Genomic DNA, 23,316 nt, shown 5'->3' on the forward strand with positions numbered 1-23,316 from the left:
CAGCAAGGCGCACCTGCAACTGAAATAGAACCATTCTTTCAAAGACTCTATAATGGGAGTTACATTCTTATTGTAGACCGCAGATGTTGTAGTCTTATGCCCGGGACTCCTTATCTCGTCACTACGACGGCGAAGGTCAAGTGCTGTGGACGTTCTTTGTTCCCCAGCTCCTTTCCAGACAGGGAGGCAAGGGCATGGCCCGGTTTGAAAATTACTTCTATTCGAATAGACACTTTAAGCAGAATGAAAACAGTGCTTCTTCAGACGCCTACAAGGCTCACGTCATCAAAAGAAACATATGATCTACAAGTCGCAAGGACGACTGCAGAGATACATACATTATTATCGACTAATTCCCCCGTACATTTCGCGGAAATCCTAAGCGAAATCTTAAATATTTCTGATACCACTGGGGTCTCAAAGGTATTTAAGACAGTATTTTCGATGGCATTAACACCATTCAAAGCCATACAGGGTATTTTTCCAGATTTCGTCCATTCGATTTTTGGCGGACTTCCCTTGATCCTGGGACTAATTGCAGGAATCCTATTCCTAGTCCTTATTTTTCGTTATGGCAACCCATGTCACAGAACAAACTCTCACGACAATGGAAGATACGATCCTAGCCATTGGATACCGGGACCGGATATCAAAAATCCTGGGACTCTCCCGGCTTAGAGACCTAAACATGACTTGGTTTCTATCATTTCGACCAATGTGGCAAAGGTGTGTTTTACCTGTACTAAGGTGTCTGCTATGCGGAGAAGAATGCGTGTTAGACACCTGTCTGACGCTACAATCGGATGCGCCGGTGGATGCAGATACACTGCTGGTTCCTACCAAGGTTCACGCTTTGTGCTGCCCTCAAAGGCTGCCAATTCTGATGACGGCATTCCTGGAATCTTCACCACTGCGATTGAAGGGTAGTGAAGTTCAAGATGAAAGCAGCATCGAACAGGTACGACCTTCTGTCAGCAATGCAAATCAGAATGTCAATGCAGACAATCATGCGCATGAATGCATGGTTACCCCTATTTCCGACTTAGTGGAACTTTCCCATGAAGCTGTTGACAGTTTTTTCGAAAGCCTGAATGATATGATGTTCTCTCCGGAACAGAAATAGAGACTTTTGAGTAAACTCGCACACGGCGTTCCCTGAATTCGGCCTTCAACTTTTAAAAAATAAAGTCACATGAACAATTACAATCCAGTTCACGGACAGCAACTTTTTTCAGCAAGCCCTTAAAATATTTTTCTATATATTTTTGCCCCGGGACACTGATCTTCTGCTTAAAGTAAGAAACTATTCCTAGAGAACTAAGATTTCTATTTTTTTAGATACTTTATAGACTTTATATAGACTTTAGCTGCCCGCTGGTATGTTCACAATATATTTTATGTGATGAAATGGTTTCGACTTTTTTTCTGTATAGCCATATTAAGAGCCATTTCATGTGTATTTCTCATATACCAACAAGCAATAATGCATAACGATGCGTGTTTACTTTTGCATTTAATTCATAGCTTAAGTGCATACAATATATATGACTGCAATTTTTCAGTATATTTGAAAATTTCAAAATGCATTTATGTATTTTGGGGTGGTAAGGTATACACTATACTCTATAGTATGTTGTACTATGTTATACTATGCATAGATTAGTAGATATGACCATAGTTAGCGTGGAGTGGGTGTCGTGTATTTCTATAGGTTCTGAATCGATCCCCCTATTCCTGACCCTATTCTGGTTAAACTACCTAGCTAGTTAACTAACAGTCAGCCCATGAGGCAAGAAATCCCCCATGATGCAGATACCGTTATCTGACGCAGTCACACTACGGCACAGGAACGTGTTATCTGATTAGGTCATAACGCTTGAGATCTAATTAGACAAGCGACATTCCTCCAGCCCCTGATAAGGCATACGACGTTCTCATAACAAATCAAACCTATGACAACCTGGATAATCCGTGCGGCCATTGTTTTGATTTCACAGAGAACTTTAGTAAAGAATGTGCTAACGAGCAAGTCGTATGACATCTTTATTGACGTACCTATGTCCATCCTTACGTCAATCCCGGCACCTTTAAGGTATAAATATTGCCGACCTTGCCCTATGCAAACACACGCGTGGTGACAAGACGGAGCAGCCATACTTGCCGAAGCCGAGAGCAGAAGCAGACCCCGCAGGCAGCAGCCCCGCCTTCCTGACGCGCTGAGAGACGCGCTGCTATCTCAAGCCGAGAGACCCAGCACCGGCGCTTCCGGGTAGCCCTCGCAGGCAGCCTGGAATATCGAGAGCAGAGAAAGAGATACCATTCCTCATTCATCCTAAATTCCAGGTACAGAACTGAATAACCCCTCCTAGAGAATTCTTTAGTTATTCACTTGGCAAAAACAAACTTAACTTAAACTGTAACTTTCTATTCCCGCCCACGCATTAGACTTAGGTTAGGTACACGGGGTAGGCGTATTTAGAAACACCAGTTGAGTACGTTTAGTCAAATGTATATGTGTATGTAAATATATTTTAATCATTTTAAAACATCATATGGCTCAGAAACCATATCAATGTTTTTACAGTATTATTTTATACTATTGCTTTTAATGTATGCACTTTACTTAACTATAAGTATTGCAATAATATCGATCCATTTCTCTTGTACGAGAAAAGAGACTGATCAATAAATAACATCTTTTATTGAACACGCCCGTCTCTTCCTTTTCTCTACATTCTGATGAGACTAAGAATGCACGTACTGACTGAGTAAAATAATTGCCTTGTGCTCACACGACTCTCGAGATTGACTCTTGATTAGGGGAGAGCAAAGTTGTCATGTTCTATGGTTGTCAGAAACTAAATCCCTTCTTGTCTAATCAGGGGAGTTAATTCCTTCCTTGAACATTCGAGAAAGTTTCTAGCGAACTCTGAGCTTAGCTGGCAAACCCAAAAATTAAGTCTAGTATCGACAGTAGTAGACCTAGTTAACGTCTGGCCTAGGCCTTTACTGCTGTAGGTACTATTCCAATGCGCAGAGCCTATTGGGAAAATAGGAGCTACACTACACTCTGCAACATGGGGTAATCCGTATGCCAGGGATTCCCTCCTCCATGGGCAGCTCAGAGCTGCGGAGCCCTCGTGCTCCTTTTCTTGGGGAGTGTAGAATAAAGCGCTTCCAGGGTGCAAGGGCAATACAGAAGTCCTTAGAGGATAAAAGTTGGCAAAAGGTCCCTAGGTATAGCTGGGCCCAGGGACGCAAGCCCTCATGGCGGTTCCTCCTGGGCCCCAGCAGCAGCACACCCCACCAGGATCAGCATAGCATCATGGAACTAAACAACTTCATGGGGTCACAGCCCCTATATTTATATCAACATTCCTTTGTCTGTAGTGCAGGGCATGGAGGAACCAGATGCAACTGGTTCAGGGGGGATTTGGAGCACTTTGTTTTGCAAGCTCATTTTCCCCTTTGTCAGGTGGGGGCTAGGTGATCAGACACACCACAGGGGGCGGAGCCAGCATTGTACAGGACAGGCACCATCCTATTCAGTGTCAGCGGATTACCCCTCCCACTACTCCCAGCCCAGATTTCCTATTCAGCCTAGCGCTGACTCACCCTGTCCCTCCTGGAGCCACACACACCTCCCAGCCCCTGTCACTCAAAAGCCAGACATGCAATTCACATCAGGCAGGCAGACACATAGCACACAGAAATGACAACTTCTAAAAAAAGTCCGACAACCAAAGGAAACGCCAATACTGCTAATTACTTTAAATGATTTAAATCCTAAAGATGCGCGAAACAACTATCAACACCTCCTTGAGCTCATTAGTAGCTTTTTTTTAAATATAGCAAATTTTTCAAATTTATCTCCAGAAGAAACACTTTAATACATATGATAAACACTTCATGTGAAAACATACATAAACAATAAACAAAGACAAAAGCAGAAAATGCACTTTCATTCAGCAACTCTCAAAAACACACTCACTCTACACATACACCATCCTCACTTTCAAAACATGTCTTAAAGAATATCACTTGTAAAATGGAAGCCAAACATCATTGCTATTAGTCGCAATTTTTTTGAAACCGTATCCTATACACAATTTCCAAATATTTTTGATATAAGATTCTCATTAGTTGAATATAGTAAATTCCAACTTTGGGTTTTAATCACTAAGGGCAAATGTTTGGTAGTTCCCCGGTCTATGCGTTTTGAACCGCTCTTATTATTTGGGTTCTCGTCAGGACCAACCTCACTAAATTCAATGCGCCCAATGGTGGAACAAGTCCAATATTCAGTAGTGAATTTGAAGCTTTTCAGAATTGCTCTCTAGTAGATGTCTTCGGCTCGCGGTAGCAATTATTCCCGCAGCATCCTTTGGCGCTGTCTAGCATTTATGGCCCTGCGGCTTCTATCAACTTGAGTTGCCGCATGTGCCTCCGCAATTACTGCAAGAAAGGAGGCAGCCTTTAAAATCAGATTTATCTTCCCTGTTACCATGCAGCGTGGATAATAAATACCCAAAAGTGTCATTTCTCCCATAGTCACAATAAATCTGCGCACACCATTGCACAGCATTTATCTCACAATTCCATACATACCAAATTTGACCCCGCTGCTCCTCCCATACCATGAATTACCACTGACGCACTTAGTCAGGGAATCCCCAGTGCATTCCTATGGGAGGGCAGGCCAACCTTATTACATGTACACAGAGAGCGCACGCACTTTACACTGGACCACAGTGCTAAAGTGCCCAGAGGCCTAAAACCACCAACACCATGTCAGAACTTAAGGCAAAAAGTTTGGGGGTGAACCTGCCAAACAGGGCAACATCCAACACAACCCCCTTCCAGCCAAAATGCAGGGTATACCAATCACTACCTTGATGGGCTTCCCTGCTTTGGGCGATAGAACATGGACGTGGGCCCACACTACAGGGACACCCTCCGGTTTAACGCCACTCTGAATCCACAGAGTGGGGGCAGTAAACCCTGGCACATAATAGCCTTTCTCTATTCTCCTTCTCAATGTAGTTCTCAATTACCACTCATCCTCCAACCTAGGGTCCGCAACCTCAGGCTGACCAGAGGTCACGGGCGAAGCGTCTCCTCAACCTACCTTTCTTTTGGGGTTCCGCACTCTCCCAGGAGAAGCACCCTCAGAACACAACTCTCCCACCAGTCCAGGACCTCAGAACAGCCTCACTACCACACTGGCAGAGCCAGGGAGGAACACTGAGGGTGCCTCATCAGACATCCTACAGCTCATTCCCCCAGTCAGTAGTTCCCCACGGAAACTACCCCGGGAACCTAGACCCCTTCGTTGTTCTCCGCTGCAATAAGAGGGCCTATGCACCCTTCTCTCCGAGAAGCGTGCTTTCCTCCCGGAGTCCCCTTATGTAGCCCATGGGCCTTGAGTCAGCTACACCCAGGCCCACCTCTCATGGCTTTCCCCGGTCTCCCGGCAGCACCTTGGGAGACCGTCCAGGGACCCTCATGATCCCTGGATGGTCTGCACCACCCCTTCTGAGGAGTAGGGTCCCTTCACTTAAGATAGGCCCCACCTGCCTTCAAGTTAGTTCTACCACACTCAGCCAGGGACCCTAAAGATCCTGGCTAGGCCTGCACCACCCCTTCACGAAATATAGGGTCCCTTCAGTTAAGATGGGCCCCACCTGTGTTCAGGGTGGTACTACCTTGCAATTGCCTGGAGAAGTAGGACTTCATGGGGAGCACACATGCCCCCCCTCGAGGGAGACACATAACTAATATGTCGTGTGACAGTCTGCCTCTGAACTGATCATAGACCAGTTGATCTATTCTCCATAGCTGGGGCCGGAAGAGCTACCCCGTGCATTGCAAAGTGGCTGCACCACCTATAAGATTATATATTTTTCTGGTACATATGCGCCTGGAGTAAGGAACATCAATACGGATTGCTTGTCCAGATTGTCTTTGGACGGTATTGATGTAGGTGAGGAAGAGGAATGGACGGTGGCTGAGCTATCCGAGGTGTGTCAAGCCATAGGAGAAACTGAGTGGAAGAATGCCATTAGAGCTAATTCTGTGTTGGTGAAAGTGAGTGGAAGTCAGATGATGATTTTGTGATTTATAAAAATGTGTGAGTAAAACTGTCAGTCACTCAATCTATCAATCAGGTATTTATAGAGCACACTACTCACCCGTAAGGGTCTCTGGGCACTGGTGAGTACAGTGGGTTTGGGCAGCTCCGAGGTCATTTGAAGAACCAGGTCTTGAGGCTCCTCCTGAATGCCTGCAGTGTTGGGCTTCGTCTGATGCTGAGAGGGAGTTCATTCCAGGTCTTGGCCACGATGTAGGAGAAGCATCTGCCTCCCGTTCTCGCTCTGTGGATGCGTGGGATTTCAGCCAAGGCTAGGTCAGCGGAGCAGAGGTTTCTCATGGGGGCGTAGAAGGAGATTCTTTTGTGAGATATTGGGGTCCGGTGCTGTGGAGGGTTCTGTAGGTGTGTGTGAGCACTCTTTTTTTGACAGGGAGCCAGTAAAGATCTCATAGTTGCAGGGTGATGCAGTCTTGTTGTGGTATGCTGAGGACGCGTCTGAATGCGGCATTCTGGACGTTCTGGAGTTTTTAGAGTAGAGGTTACTTGATTCCGGAGTAGAGAGCGTTTCCGTAGTCCAGCCTGCTGGTGATGAGTGCATGGGTGGCAGTCTTTCTGGATTCGGGGTGATCCATTTGAAGGTCATGCGGAGTATACGGAGGTTGTTTAAGCGTGTGGAGAATACGGCGTTGATCTGTCAGTTCATGGTGAGGGAGGAATCGTGTATGATGCAAAGGTTGCAGGTGTGGTCCATGGGTGTGGGAGGGTTGCCGAGGGCAGGGGGCCACCAGGTGTTGTCCCACTCGGAGGGTGTGGATCCGAGGATGAGGACTTCCGTTTACTCCGAGTTGAGCTTCAGGCAGCTGCTGCTCATCCAGGTTGCAACATCCGTCATTAATCCTGGAAGTTGTGCCTGGTGATATGGTGTTCCTTGGTGAGGGAGAGGATGAGCTGGGTGTCATCGGCGTAGGATACTATGCTGTGTCCGTGTTTTCTGATGATGGTTGTGAGGGAAAGTTGAAGAGCGTGGGGCTGAGGGAGTATCCTTGGGGTACTCCTCATCTGATCTCTGTGGGTTCAGAGTGGAAGGACAGGAGTCGTATACTTTGAATTCGGCCGTCAAGGAAGGAGCAGATCCAGTCTAGGATATTTTGACAGATATCCTAAAATTAGAGGGAGCCATGAGGATACCGTGGCTTAGCTATGTTTGTAACTTTTTAAAAGACATTGGAAAAGTGGATTATTTTTTAAACCCTACTAATATCTCAGCTATTTTGCGTAAAGACTTGAAGAAGGAGGGTTTGGCTTTCCTGGATTCTCAAAGAGTCGCAACTGAGGTCTTAAAACCCTCAGTTCGGCAACATCAAATGATATTAACAACTTTCAATATTCAGCCCTATTTAATCTATGTGCTAGATAATTACGAAAGATTTTTATTGTCTTGCTTTAGATTTGGAACTTTCCATAGATTGGTTAGTTTCACTACAGTAAATAATTGGACGCACAATTTACCTCCCTGTCCCTGCGATGAAATTTCACCTCAGAGTACTATTCATGTTTTTCTCTTCTGTAAATTTTATGATGTGATTAGACATAATGTTTCACTACCACTCTTGAGAGAAATGGGCCACCGTCAATGCCGTGTGGCCATGCTTAGTATTCAATGTCTTGATAATAATCTGTGTGTTGCAACAACTATACTATATCTGAAAAATGTGATGCGCAGTAGGAAAAGTATGATTACATAAACGCACTTTAAAATTTATGATATTATGGACTTTGAACCCCCTGCAATTGATGAATTTTTTGTACGCCACAGATAAATTGTAAAAATTTATTTTTTTAAAGATCTTAATGAATTGTTTTAATGTATACTTTTATGATTGCTTGCTAACAATCGAATAAAGTTATATTTGATTTGATTTGATTTGAAGCTGAATATACAATGAGAGAATTATGTAGTATATGCCTTTGAATATCGTTATACCTGTAAATCAGGCAGGGGATTCCTAATGACCTAAATTAGAAGATATATACACTTGTCTCTTAAACCATGGTTGGTCTTCGCCTTTTAACTGCTGTGAAGTTCCTAAGTCGACTCCAAATGCTAGTGAAGCATTCACGCAAAAAGGGACTGGGTAGGGAAGATAGGGCGCGAAGGAAAAAGGTAAAGCGCAAAGGGAAAGTCTCCGTTTTTTTAACTGAAGAAGGACGCTCGACAACCAGCTAGCAGTGCGGGAAATAGCTGAGGCGATAATCGTATGATTCGTCTTACTTGAAAGTCCCTCTGTTCTCGCCTAACTCGCGCTGCAGAATTCCTTAAAACGGAAGGTCCGAACTCCTCTGAAAGTTCGTTGCGAGTCTGCTGCAAGAAATGACCTCCACGAAGCAGCCAGATAACTTCTCTGGCAACTCCGTAAATACCCCAAACTGTCTCTGGAAACGTCAGGACCAACTCACTAATCACTCTACGAATTAACTAAGAATTACCGAACCTACGCACTAGAAAATGCGCGGAGATACGGTATCATGAAACTACTCTAACAAGACTTCCGTTGAAGTGCACCGCGGGGAGCGCGCGCACCTGCCTTAATCATTAGTGGCCTCACAGGTGTTCTGAAAGTGAGACCTAAAATGCAGTAAGCACGGCGGCCATCTTACCTTGTGCAATTTCCCTAACTAAGGTTTTCCCAAATGTTAACCATGCATAGTTTTACAATGGTTCTAAACCTTTTTGTGACCAGATGTTTTCTTTGACCCAATGTAGTGGCAACGACGAGATTCCTGACAGTACCCCCTCTCGAAGACCGATTCATCGGTCCCGGCTTGTGCGGATACTGTGAGTGAAATCGTTTCTTTAATTGAGGGGCATGAACATCTTTTGAAGGTTCCCAAGATCTATCTTCAGGACCATACCTCTTCCAATCAATCAAATAGTAAAGCTTTCCTCTAGTTTATTTAGAATCCAGGATGCCTTTAACTATATATTCTGGATGACCATCTATTACAAGGGGAGCTGGAGGCTTCAGCAATCTGGTATGGGGTGTAGCCTTTTTCAAAAGTGAAACATGAAAGATGGGATGAATACCTAGGCTGGCAGGTAATTTCAACCTCACTGACACTGGGCCTAGTACTTAAGGACCCACAAATCGAGGCTGAAACTTTCTGTTACCCTTCAAGTGAAGATTACGGGAGGATAACCAAACCTGATCTCCCACCTTATACTCAGGGGCTGACCTGCGATGTTTATCTGCATATTTCTTGTAATGATCTTTTGCCTTTAGCATATTAGCTTCTGCTAACTTGTGAATAGAGTTTAAATTTCTCATGACTCCCTCAACAGCTGGTACCTCTCAGCCTGTTTGAATCTGAAAAGGATTCAGGTGACGCCCATAGTTCAAGTAGAAGGGAGAATATCCGGTAAATATATTTTTAGCATTATTAAATGCAAATTCTGCCATCCATAGTAGCTTAGACCAGTCTCCCCCTTGATCCATAAGAAACAACCAAAGGTACTGTTCTAACTCTTGGTTTACCCGCTCAGTTTGACCATCAGTTTCAGGATGATAACTAGTAGAATGTCTCTCTCCACTCCCAACCCTTGTAAGAAGGCCTTCCAACAATGGGATACAAACTGAGTATCTCTATCTGAGATGACAATTTTAGGAACTCCGTGTAATTTTACTATGAGTTCACTAAAGTGTCTTGCAAGCTCAGGAGCAGTGGGTACTCCAGTTAGTGGAACAAAATGGCTCATTTTGGTGAAAGTGTCTACCAGAACTAAGATGGTATTGTATCCTTGACTAAGGGGTAGTTCAACAATCAAATCCATAGTTACAGTATGCAGGGATGGGAAAGCGTGGGCAATTGTTGCAACAACCCCTGAGGTGCCTGTCTACTGGGTTTACTACGAACACAAAGTTCACAAGTCTGACATATTGCTTCACATGAGAAGACATTCCAGGCCACCAAAAATAGCGCTGTACCAAATCTAAGGTTTTAGCTATGCCCTTATGCCCAGCCAAGGGTTGATTGTGACATTCTTGTAGAGCTCTTTCTTGAAGTGTCTTTGTAGGTAAATACAATGCTTCTTTGAAATAGGGTAGGTTATTTTGGATTCTTCTTCCAGCTCCTTGTGAAACCCAAAGTTCCATTGCTTCAGGAAGGAAATCCTTTCGAATCTCTTCTTGAATATTGTCTATGGAAATTGTACAAACGATCTTTGTCTCAGGGATTATCAGCTGAGGCTCCACAGAATGTTCTTGATCTTTTGTTAGAATTCAGGACAAAGCATCCACTTTTCCATTCTTATTTCCAAGGCGGTACGTGATTACAAAATCAAAATCAGCAAAATATAAGGACCAACGAAGTTGTCTTGGAGTGAGCGTCTTTGCTGTCTTCATAAATTGCAAGTTCTTATGGTCAGAAAATACCGTCACTGTATGCTTGGCTCCTAACAGATAGTGTCTCCAATCTTCGAAAGCATCTTTAACTGCCAGCAATTCCTTTTCAGCAATGGTGTAATTGATGTCTGCCAAACTCAATTTTCTAGATCGAAATGCCACCGGATGCAACTGACCAGTATCTTTGTGACGTTGGGTCAGTACACCACCAATAGCTTGATCTGAAGCATCTGCTTCCACAAAGAAAGGCTCCATGGGATCAGCATGTAGTAAAATTGGGGCGGAGGTGAAACTTTTCTTTAGAAGTGCAAACGCTTGTTCAGCTTCTCTGGACCATTGGAATTTCACTCCATTCTTCAGTAGACGGGTAATAGGAACAATAAGTTGAGAAAAACCTTGAATGAAACGTCGATAGAAATTAGCAAATCCAAGAAACCTTTGAATTTCTTTTACGTTCTTCGGAGATGGCCAACTTTCCACTGCCAACACTTTCTTTGAATCCATGGTAATTCCTTGGGGAGAAAGAATAAACCCCAGGAATTCCACACTGGAAGAGCTGAATACACATTTTTCAAGCTTGACATAAAGATGATGGGAACGAAGAGGACTGAGAACCATTTTTACATGCTCTGGATGTTGTTGTGGATCTTGAGAGAAAATCAAAATGTCAGCCAAATAGATTACTGCAATCTTGTCAATCAGATCTCCCATTACATCATTGATGAAGTGTTGAAACACAGCTGGAGCATTACAAAGCCCAAAGGGCATCACACAATACTCGAATAATCTAAACTTAGTTCGGAATGCAGTTTTCCATTTGTGTCCTGCCTTCATACGAATCAGATGATAAGCCCCTCTTAGATCTAATTTTGTAAAGATTCGGGCTTCCTTAATCTGATCTAAAAGGACTGAAATCAATGGAAGAGGGTAGCGATTCTTCATTGTCACTCGATTCAAGGCGCGGTAATCAATACAGGTTCTCAAGGTCCCCTCCTTCTATGTGGGACACCCCCGCGCCGCACGGCCACCAGCTGCTGCGTGTGCCCCCAGTGCCTGCCTCTGTCTCAGCGCCGGCCTCGCTGCCGCCCTGAGCGCTCTCCTTGGTTTCCCCCCGTCTTTTGCCAGCATTTGTGCTTGTTTTCTCCGTGTTTTCGCTGCCTTTTTCCCCGTTTTTGCCAGCATTTGTGCTTGTTTTCTCCGTGTTTTCGCTGCCTTTTTCCCCGTTTTTGCCAGCATTTGTGCTTGTTTTCTCCGTGTTTTCGCTGCCTTTTAGCCCGTTTTTGCCTGCATTTGTGCTTGTTTTCTCCGTGTTTTCGCTGCCTTTTAGCCCGTTTTTGCCTGCATTTGTGCTTGTTTTCTCCGTGTTTTCGCTGCCTTTTTGCCCGTTTTTGCCTGCATTTGTGCTTGTTTTCTCCGTGTTTTCGCTGCCTTTTTGCCCGTTTCTGCCTGCATTTGTGCTTGTTTCTCCGTGTTTTCGCTGCCTTTTTGCCCCGTTTTGACCTAAATTGGTGCTTGTCTTTGTGTCTGCCGATCTCGGCGTGCTCTGCCCTTCTCGCCGCCCCCCGCTCCCGCTTCCCGCCACCGCCTTAGCCCCGCCCCTTTTTTCTTCTGTTTCCCTCCCCGCTCCCGCCTCCCAGCTGCTCCGCCCACCCGCGCACTTGGCCTTAAATGGCGACCGTGCGACGCAGGTGAGTGTGACCCACTTGTGGGACACCCCCGCGCCGCACGGCCACCAGCTGCTGCGTGTGCCCCCAGTGCCTGCCTCTGTCTCAGCGCCGGCCTCGCTGCCGCCCTGAGCGCTCTCCTTGGTTTCCCCCCGTCTTTTGCCAGCATTTGTGCTTGTTTTCTCCGTGTTTTCGCTGCCTTTTTCCCCGTTTTTGCCAGCATTTGTGCTTGTTTTCTCCGTGTTTTCGCTGCCTTTTTCCCCGTTTTTGCCAGCATTTGTGCTTGTTTTCTCCGTGTTTTCGCTGCCTTTTAGCCCGTTTTTGCCTGCATTTGTGCTTGTTTTCTCCGTGTTTTCGCTGCCTTTTAGCCCGTTTTTGCCTGCATTTGTGCTTGTTTTCTCCGTGTTTTCGCTGCCTTTTTGCCCGTTTTTGCCTGCATTTGTGCTTGTTTTCTCCGTGTTTTCGCTGCCTTTTTGCCCGTTTTTGCCTGCATTTGTGCTTGTTTTCTCCGTGTTTTCGCTGCCTTTTTGCCCGTTTCTGCCTGCATTTGTGCTTGTTTCTCCGTGTTTTCGCTGCCTTTTTGCCCCGTTTTGACCTAAATTGGTGCTTGTCTTTGTGTCTGCCGATCTCGGCGTGCTCTGCCCTTCTCGCCGCCCCCCGCTCCCGCTTCCCGCCACCGCCTTAGCCCCGCCCCTTTTTTCTTCTGTTTCCCTCCCCGCTCCCGCCTCCCAGCTGCTCCGCCCACCCGCGCACTTCGCCTTAAATGGCGACCGTGCGAACGCGCAGCGGTCACGCGCAGCGGGCGCGCCGAACGTGCGCCGAAGGCGCGCCAAAGGTAAGCCCGTCTGCGCCCGTCCGCGACCGGATCGCGACCAGCGCCAGGACCCCTGGCCCCCACCGACGGAAGCCGACCCGACGAACCTACAGCGCCTCCGACCTCACCGCACTCAACACCGGCCACATCCCAGGATGTCACCGAGCCGCCCCGAAGCACACCCACGGACCCTTCAGCTGCCTCGCCTGCAAATTCACCTGCATCCGGACCTTCCCTGCACCCGCCAAGCCGAACTCCAGCAGCACCCACCTCAAGTGCATCCTGCTCAACACCCGCTCCGTCCACAGACACGCCGTAGAACTCTGGAACCTGCTCGACACCACCGCCCCCGACGTTGCCTTCATCACCGAGACCTGGATGAACGCCTCCTCAGCCCCAGACATCGCCATCGCCATCCCAGAGGGCTACAAGATCACCCGGAGGGACCGCGACAACCAGACCGGAGGAGGCATCGCCATCATCCACAGAGACACCATCCGCATCACGACCAACACCGACGACACCCTCACCACCGCTGAACACCTGCACTTCCAGATCCACACCAACCCGAAGACCACCCTCAGAGGCACCCTGATCTACCGACCCCCGGGACCACGCACACGATTCAGCGAGGACATCGCCGACTTCGTCAGCCCGCACGCTCTCCCCTCCGCCGACTACATCCTCCTGGGGGACCTCAACTTCCACCTGGAGAACAACAACGACCGCAACACCACCACCCTGCTCGACAACCTCGACAACCTCGGACTCAAGCAACTGGTGACCACCCCCACCCACCTCGCCGGACACACACTCGACGCCGTCTTCTCTTCCAGCAAAGACGTCACCTTCAGCCACGCAACAGGACTCCACTGGACGGACCACAGCTGCGTCCACTTCACCTTCAGAAGAACGACGATCCACCACCTCCAGCAACAGGCTGCTCGAAGAAGCTGGAACAAGATCACAGCCAACCAGCTCACCGCCTCCCTGAGCCAGCACCCTCCCGCCAACTCAGCGAACCCCAGCCAGGCCGCCGACAACCTCACGAAGTGGATCAGCAACTGCGCGGACGAACTCGCCCCTCTGAGGACCCCGCCCAGCAGATCCTGCAGCAGAAAAACACCATGGTTCACCGACGAACTCAAGTGCTCCAAGAAGAACTGTCGAGCCCTCGAGAAAGCCTGGAGAAGGGAACCAACGACGGACAACATGGCCACCCTCAAGCTCGCCACCCGGAAACACCATCAACTGATCCGCGCCACCAAGAAAAATGCATACAAGGACCGGCTGGACAACAACGCACACAACTGCAAGGAACTCTTCAACATCGTGAAAGAGCTCTCCAACCCCAACGCCGGAAACAACGACATCACCCCGTCGCAAGACCTCTGCAACTCCCTCGCGTCCTACTTCCACAACAAAATCACGGACATACACAACAGCTTCAGCAACCAACCAACGCAAGCCACAACCGCAACGACGCCACCATCCACCACCCTCCGCACCTGGACCCCGATCAGCACCGAAGACACCATCCGCACCATGAACTCCATCCATTCCGGATCTCCGACTGACCCCTGCCCTCACCACGTCTTCAACAAGGCCGACGCTGTCCTCGCACCCCACCTGCGGGACATCATCAACACCTCCTTCGACTCCGCCACCTTCCCTGAGAGCTGGAAGCACGCCGAAATCAGCGCTCTCCTCAAGAAACCCACAGCAGACCCCACCGACCTCAAGAACTACCGTCCCATCTCGCTCCTCCCGTTCCCGGCCAAAGTCATCGAGAAGACCGTCAACAAACAGCTGGCCGCCTTCCTCGAGACGAATGGATCCCTCGACCCCTCACAGTCCGGCTTCCGAGCGAACCACAGCACGGAGACCGCCCTCATCGCCGCCACCGACGACCTTCGAACTCTGATGGACAACGGAGAAACAGCGGCCCTCATCCTCCTGGACCTCTCCGCGGCTTTCGACACTGTCTGCCACCGCACCCTAGTACAGCGCCTCAGCAACATCGGAATCCAGGAGAAGGCACTGGAATGGATCACCTCCTTCCTCGACGGAAGAACACAAAGAGTCCGCCTACCACCGTACAAGTCAGAGGCCACCAAAGTCATCTGCGGCGTACCCCAAGGATCCTCGCTGAGCCCAACCCTCTTCAACGTCTACATGAGCCCCCTCGCGGCCATCGCACGCCAACACAACCTGAACATCATCTCCTACGCCGACGACACCCAGCTGATCCTCTCCCTGACCAACGACCCCGCCACCGCCAGAGCCAACCTGCACGAAGGGATGAGAGACGTAGCCGAATGGATGACGACCAGCCGCCTGAAACTGAACTCAGACAAGACGGAGGTCCTCATCCTGGGCGCCACGCCCTCCGCCTGGGACGACTCCTGGTGGCCCCCCGCCCTGGGCACCGCACCCAAACCGACGGACCACGCACGCAACCTGGGCTTCATCCTGGACTCCTCCCTCTCCATGACCAGACAAGTCAACGCCGTCTCCTCGTCATGCTTCAACATCCTGCGCATGCTACGTAAGATCTTCCGGTGGATCCCCACCGAGACGAGGAAGACGGTCACCCAAGCCCTCGTCACCAGCCGACTGGACTACGGCAACGCCCTCTACGCCGGAACCACGGCGAAACTCCAGAAGAGACTCCAGCGGATCCAGAACGCCTCGGCGAGACTCATCCTCGACATCCCCCGACGCAGCCACATCACCGGACACCTGAGAGATCTGCACTGGCTCCCGGTCAACAAGAGAATCACCTTCCGGCTCCTCACCCACGCGCACAAAGCCCTACACGACCAAGGCCCGAGCTACCTCAACAACCGGATCAGCTTCTACACTCCCAAGCGCCTCCTCAGATCAACCAACCACGCCCTCGCCGCCGTCCCCCGCATCCGAAGAGCGACAACAGGAGGAAGATCCTTCTCCTACCTGGCCGCCAAGACCTGGAACTCACTTCCGACCAATCTGCGCCTGACCCAAGACCACCTCTCCTTCAGGAAGCAGCTCAAGACCTGGCTGTTCGAGCAGTAGCGGCACCCCCCCCCCTCCCAGCGCCTTGAGACCCTACGGGTGAGTAGTGCGCTCTACAAATGACCTGATTGATTGATTGAGAATAAAAAATAAAGGAGACGAAACTGGAGGCTGGGAGGGTCTAATAAATCCATTGGCAAGGTATTTATCCAAGTACTCTTTTAAGTGGCAGTTTTCTGCTTCTGTTAATGCATAAATATGACTACAAGGAAGGACGGCCCCTGGTTCAAGATCAATGGCACAGTCGTAAGGGCGATGTGGAGGCAATTGCTCAGCTTCTACTTCACTAAATACTTCTTGAAAGTCTCGGTTCCGCAGGAATTTCAACCGTACAAATTACTCCTATAGAATCTCCTCCAAATGATAGTAAAGATGCCTGGGTTGGTTCAGGAGATTCACTAGAAGCACAATAGCAATGCTCAGAGCAAAAGGTAGACTTCATTTCGACAGTTCGATTTTCCCAATCTATGGTAGGATTATGCATCGCTAACTAAGGTAATCCCAATATAAGTTGGAATTGGGGCGTGTCACTGAGGTTAAATTGTAATACCTCCTGATGACCATCAACTTGGATAAGTTCCAAAGGTTCTGTATGACTGATAATAGGTCCAGACGATAAATTGGTACAGTCTACAGCACGAACAGATTCACTTCTTTCTTTCAAAATAGCTTGAATGACCATACGTTGAGCATATTTGAGATCACAGAAGTTGCCTGTGGCTCCAGAATCAATCATAATAGCTCCCCCAATGATCTTTTGGTCCCAAAATTTGATCGTCATGTGAAGAATCAAATGAGGGGCTAAGGTCTGTAACGTGTTGATTATCTGATGAGTTTCTGGGATCGTTTTCTCTTCTTGCGCCATCAGGACGACCCCGTCTACTGATGGTTTTGGGCGTTTCCCTTCACCGGAAACTTTGGTCTTTTAGGACATTCTTTGACAAAATGGCCACCAATCTGACAGTACAAACACAGCTTCTTAATTTGACGTTGTTCCTTCTCTTCTTTACTTAGTGGTCCACGAATTGCTCCAATCTGCATAGGTTCCCCTTCAGAACCAGATCCAGAAGGCTTTCCAGCTTCCAATCTAGCTCTATCAAAACGAGGCATATTCATCCTAAATTCTTTTTTCTTCTCTCCCTTCCTTTCCGACCAACGAAAGTCTATTTCTAGTACCAAATCCACTAAAGCGGATAATTCCGTTGGGCGATTAGGAATCTGAGACAGAGTGTCTTTGATCTCATCTCTTAACCCCTGATAAAAGAGGGCAGCTCTTTTTTCTTCAGGCCAATTTGTCTCGACTATAAGCTTATTAAATTGCGTTAAATATGTCACCAAATCTTTTGTACCCTGAAGAAGTTCCAGCAACTCATTATCGGTGGCCTGGGAAATTCTACTTCTATCAAAGATCCTCAGAAATTCTGTTTTAAACAACTCAAAATCATAAAGAAAAGGATCATCCTGGGACACTAAAGGCATTGCCCAATTTGCTGCATCTCCACCCAAATAGGATAGAATAAAGGCCACTTTAGACTGAGCATCAGGAAATAAATTGGCTCGATAAATAAAATGTAAAGAACATTGTGTCAAAAAAAGTAGGGCCTTTTGTGGATCCCCGTGAAACCTTTCTGGGGCAGCTAATGGGATGATTGGCGAGACTGAATGTATGACCTGCGCAACTGACTGTGGACTTGCTTGATGCGAAGTATGTGTATGTGAAGAAGGAGCAACTGCAGGATTACCCAAAGCCAACCCTTCTACCTTCTGTGACAATAACTGAGTTTCCTGTGGTGAAGCTGATAACTCATGTCTCAAGTTTTTATTTTCCTCTCTTATTGTGCCTATATCTTTCTGGATACCCTCTAACATAGCACCTAGCGCCTTTAAATTAAACCCTTCCGCCATTCTGCCTAGGTGAAGAAAACTTCTTGGGCACTTCAATCTGTCAAAGCACCAATCTTCATGGAAGCAGAATTTGCGATAGCTCCCAATGCCCCTGTACCAGTACCCTCGCTCTGCCTTTCACTGAGCAAGTGCACCAACAGGGGGGAAAGGGGAATTGGAAAAAAGAGAAGAGACAACTCCTTCTGACACTGCTTCTCTCTCTCAGCTCCCTGGTAGTCTTCGTGTAGTTCCCAGGAAGGAGATGATACCTAATGCACAGAATGGGCAAAAGATAAACAACTTCCCTCCTTAGTTTACAATTACTACATATCATAAACTGAATACTTCCTACCAGTCTAAGAAAGAGTTTTTGCCCCTCTTCTGGTGATGCCTCATGGGTTATAGCTGGTTCCCTGCACCTGAAACCAATAACACTACAAATGGTAAGCTGAATATACAATGAGAGAATTACATAGTATATGCCTGGGGTTTCCTAATGACCTAAATTAGAAGATATACACACTTGTCTCTTGAACCTTGGTTGGTCTTCCCCTTTTAACTACTGTGAAGTTCCTAAGTCGACTCCAAACGCTGGTGAAGCATTCGCGCAAAAAGTGACTGGGTAGGGAAGATAGGGCGGGAAGGAAAAAGGTAAAGCGCAAAGGGAAAGTCCCAGTTATTTGAACTGAAGAAAAACGCGCAACAACCAGCTAGCAGTGCGGGAAATAGCTGAGGCGATAATCATATGATTTGTCTTACTTGAAAGTCTCTCTGTTCTCGCCTCACTCACGCTGCAGAATTCCTTAAAACGGAAGGTCTAAACTCCTCTGAAAGTTTGTTGTGAGTCTGCTGCAAGAAATGACCTCCACGAAGCAGCCAGATAACTTCTCTGGCAACTCCGTAAATACCCCAAACTGTCTCTGGAAACGTCAGGACCAACTCACTAATCACTCTACGAATTAACTAAGAATTACCGAGCCTACGCACTAGAAAATGCGCGGAGATACGGTATCATGAAACTACTCTAACAAGACTTCAGTTAAAGTCCGCCGCGGGAAGCGCGTGCACCTGCCTTAACCATTAGTGGCCTCACAGGTGTTCTGAAAGTGAGACCTAAAATGCAGTAAACACGGCGGACATCTTACTGTGTGCAATTTCCCTAACTAAGGTTTTCCCAAATGTTAACCATGCATGGTTTTACAATGGTTCTAAACCTTTTTGTGACCAGATGTTTTCTTTGACCCAATGTAGTGGCAATGACGAGATTGCTGACAGACCCCGTTGCACATTCTGCAACAGGGGAATCTCCATTTAGTTTGTTGAAGGGCAGAGTGCCTTGCATGGTGGCCCTTCCGGCGTGGATGGCAAGATATGAACAAAAAAGAAATCGAAAATGAAATACTGCGTACAAAATTGGAAGTATTCCAGGCACATTCTGAACAAAGACACAATGAGAGAGAAATTAAAGTAGGCAGGATGTTTGAGGAAGGAATTGTGGTGGGGTTATGTATGGAGAACGCGGTCAAGAAGGAAAGTTCCAAGCTATCAGAACCCAAGAAAGTGGTGAAAGTGTAGGTAATTCATGTCCTTATTTATGAAGGGATTGCGCCTCTGTTATGTCACTTGTTGTGATGCTACGGTGGCATAATCAATGTGCCATACTGCACCCTATTTACAAAGTGATGCATCTAGGCAGATGTGTCACTTTGTAAAGGCCTGCTCTACATTATACCTGCGTCAAGTACAATGTTGGCAGTGGGGGTGTTCCCCCGCAAACACGATTCTTGGAAGTGGCGCAGTGAAATTTATGAGATTTCTCTACGCCTCTTGTACAACTTGACTACGTAAAAATCCTTACGCCTGATTCAAGCAGGCGTAGAGAGTGATGCAGGGCCTTTCACATGGAACTCGCTCATGTGTAATGACACATTGCTGGAGTTGCATCAGTTTTCCGACACACTCCAGCAAGGGGGCATTTTTGCACCATGGAGTGCCGTATGGTAAATCTGGCGCATCCATGGTGTTATAAGGATGGTGCTATGAAAAGTGATGCATCTCTGTTCTTGCACAGCAATGGTCACTTTTTATAAGTGAGGCCCTCCCTACTGTTGTCTGATGGTAAAATGGTGGAATGCCAGAAGGGTGACCAGTTGCCAAGAGCTTAAAGAGCAAGAATGGATGAACAGATGCAGACTAGATGAGTGTGAATTCAAGGACGAAGGGTTGTGCAGAAGTGAGCCTAAATAGTGGAGCAAGGTAAAACCGTTGTGGCACATAGATTACACATGTGCTTAAGTAATTCTTGTTTTATGTTTTTTTAGGTGACAATTCTTAGGGAAGGAAGAGGTATATGTTGTATTCTTTTATGCTTAATTTTGGTGTTTATGTGTTCTGGCAACAGTGATGGTGTTCCAAAGCAACCCGTGTGCGTCCACTCCTGGAACCCGCCTTGTGGATTCTAAGTCGCTGGGAGAAGACATTTGCTGAGGTCCAGGGGCTGATCAGGGGTCGTTATTGGTTGCTGAATAAAGGAGACATTTATCATATCCCATGTGTTCTGTCTTTCCAAAAGTTACTCCTCCCTAAGGGGCATATTATCAAGAACAGCACTAAAAATTATCACCTGCCTCTAAAACGACGATATTGGGTCTGATAATATGCCCTTGTGAATTCCCATAGAAGCCCGTGTTCTGGTGTGAACATCGGCTTCTATTGGAATTATCCAGGGCATATTATCAAGCCCATTATCGCCGCTTTAGCGGCAGTTTTCTGCCGCTAAACCGGCGATAATTTTAACTCCATTCTTGATAATATGCCCCTTAATTACTTGCATTTTCAAGTAAGGATTGCGGGGCATATTACCAACGTTAAGCGATATTTATCGCTAACGATGCTTAGCAACAAATTTTTTACCGCTAAGCATCGTCAGAAATTATCGCAGATAAACCTTGCTATTATCAAGGTTTATCGCAAATGCGATAAAAAACTGCCGCAATGCATGAATATCGCTGAAAAGTCAGCGATATTCAGGCATTACCGAGCTAATGCTCTTAGCCATGTTATCCACCTCCCATTGGATAACATGGCTAAGAACTGCTCAGGGCAGGTGTTAGCTTTTGGAGATATTCGCGCTTAGCGCGAATATCTCCAAAAGTTGGTAATAGGAGATAGCGATGTTAGCGACTGTTTCCAGTCGCTAACATCTTGGCACGCCCACTTTGCATGTCATTAGTGATAAATATCACTGACATGCAAAGTGGGGCCCAAGATGGTCGCTATCTCCTACTAGCGGTCGCCAACTGGTGTTAGCGACAGCTAGGTAATAGGGAGATAATTTTATCTCCGCTTTCTTGGCTTTTAAAGCCAAAAAAGCAGAGATAAACCCCCGTGATAATATGCCCCTGCAACTTTTCAGTCAATGCTCTCTATCTCTCCCACATTCACTAATTAAACATATAGGGACCCATTCACCAAATGAACTTAAGACTCAATCCTAAACTTACTACTATTTTGGTATTCACAGAATGCACTTACTACTTTTGGCATTCACAGAATAAACTTACTACTTTTGGTATTCACAGAAGTTAGGATTTTGTCTTAAATTGTCTTAAGACAAACTTAAGACAGACTTAAGACAGACTTAAGACAAACTTAAGACAGACTTAAAACAGACTTAAGACAGACTTAAGACAAAATCCTAACTTAAGTCTGTCTTAAGTCTGTCTTAAGTTTGTCTTAAGTTTGTCTTAAGACAAAATCCTAACTTCTGTGAATACCAAAAGTAGTAAGTTCATTCTGTGAATACCAAAAGTAGTAAGTGCATTCTGTGGAATACCAAAATAGTAGTACGTTTAGGATTGAGTCTTAAGTTCATTCTGTTAATCGGGCCCAACCTCACATATGGGGAGACTCTGCAGGGGTGGGCACAACTGCAACTTGCAGTATGTTAGTAGTGTTTTTGTAGTACTACTAACCCAACTTTAAATTACAGTTTGTGAAGAGCCCCCATTGCACCTCAACTTTCTCTATATGTAATAATGAGAATGAGACTGCAGATGATTCTAAATTTATGAGTTAAATGTTACTTAAAAGTATTGACAGCGGCGACTCCTCCGTAATGGTGTAGCATCCCCCCTCCTAAAAGCCAGCAGAAGAAAAATAAAATGATTATAAAACAATTGTATTCTCATTTAATTTTTCCTTTGCGACAGCCGACAAGAGTCTACAGTGGGGGGGATGGGTGGTCAGGCAATACTTAACAGGGCAGAGACTGGGGGGAGGAGTGGTAGGCGCACTTGTAAGAGTGCAGGTCAGTTTAGCTGGCCGAACTGACATGCGCTCTTAGGTTTCTCCAACCCGAGCTGTGTTGCAGAGCCGAGTTGGAGAAACAGCATAGGCTGCCAGGAACTGTCTGAGCAGCCGCTCAGACCAATCCCAACACTTCTCTTGTGCTGGCAAATGTATTCCCAGAATGAGAGCAACGCGGGGATTGGCCCCTGGCAGCCTGCGCAGTGAGCCGCAGTGCGTGGATGGCCGGGTGGTGAAGATTGGCAGAGAGGAGCAAGGCGGCGGCTGCTGGAGCAGCAGGTAAGTACAGTTTTTTTATTTTTTTATTGTCTTCGGTGCTTTCTTTTGGTATTTTCACTCCTCCCTGCAATGGAAACAGACACTACTCATTGTAGACTTACATGGAGGAGTACAGCCAAATTTACGATTGAAAAAGGTGTAGTAGAAACTCCAGCACCACACATGGAAAACCTCTAATACCACACTGAAAATAATGGAAGCAGGGACTTAAAATACAACCCTATATATATACATGTAGCTTAAGAGAACTATTTTGAAACTGTCATTTCACCATATTTGATATTTTATCCTAATGTGTTATACCTTCCTCTTCAAATTCTATGTACAGCGTATTTTAAGTGACAGGTGTTCTTACTGCACTGCAACCAATATCAGCGCTCTCTTTGTACAGCTCTCTGATACTGTGATGGTCATGTTTGCACTTTATAAAACACAGACACACCGTATATATATTTTAATGCAAAAATATTTAAATAAACATTTTAATTTAACGCATTAGTTAATAGTGCAGTATCATTTTCTTAATTTCGTCTTACATTTAAAATAAATATATAATAATACAAATTTTCATTAACATGAAAATATTTGACATTTTTAAAATTTAGTACACTTTTCATATTTTTCTGTATACTATAAATGTAAAAAGCACGATACTAATTCTAGAGATACTTGTTTGTTCAAACTCGACTCGAGGTTTTTTGCTATGTGAAGTGATACAGGTGCGCTTCTCAAATCTGCCGGCCACCAGCTGGTACCTTCATCACGGATAGGGGAACAAACACAGTAATTCTGTTTTGTCACCATTCAATTTCTGTGCAT

General features: G+C 46.4%; 1 protein-coding gene across 2 annotated transcripts in view; it reads right to left on the bottom strand.

The window, feature by feature from the left end:
* LOC144766553 (fish-egg lectin-like) overlaps positions 1 to 18,943 on the bottom strand; it is a 282,265-nt gene extending 263,322 nt beyond the window's left edge. The window contains exons 1-2 of one of the 2 annotated variants that reach the window (XM_078650357.1): positions 18,670 to 18,943; positions 18,263 to 18,329 (exon numbers count right to left, since the gene is read on the bottom strand). The gene's annotated coding sequence lies outside the window, so the exon portion shown is untranslated. The remainder of the gene's footprint in view (positions 1 to 18,262; positions 18,330 to 18,669) is intronic. The other variant, XM_078650358.1, reaches the window with a different exon arrangement.
* Positions 18,944 to 23,316: the final 4,373 nt, after the last annotated feature.

Source organism: Lissotriton helveticus, chromosome 7 (genome assembly GCF_964261635.1).
Source record: "Lissotriton helveticus chromosome 7, aLisHel1.1, whole genome shotgun sequence".
Lineage (NCBI taxonomy): Eukaryota > Metazoa > Chordata > Amphibia > Caudata > Salamandridae > Lissotriton > Lissotriton helveticus.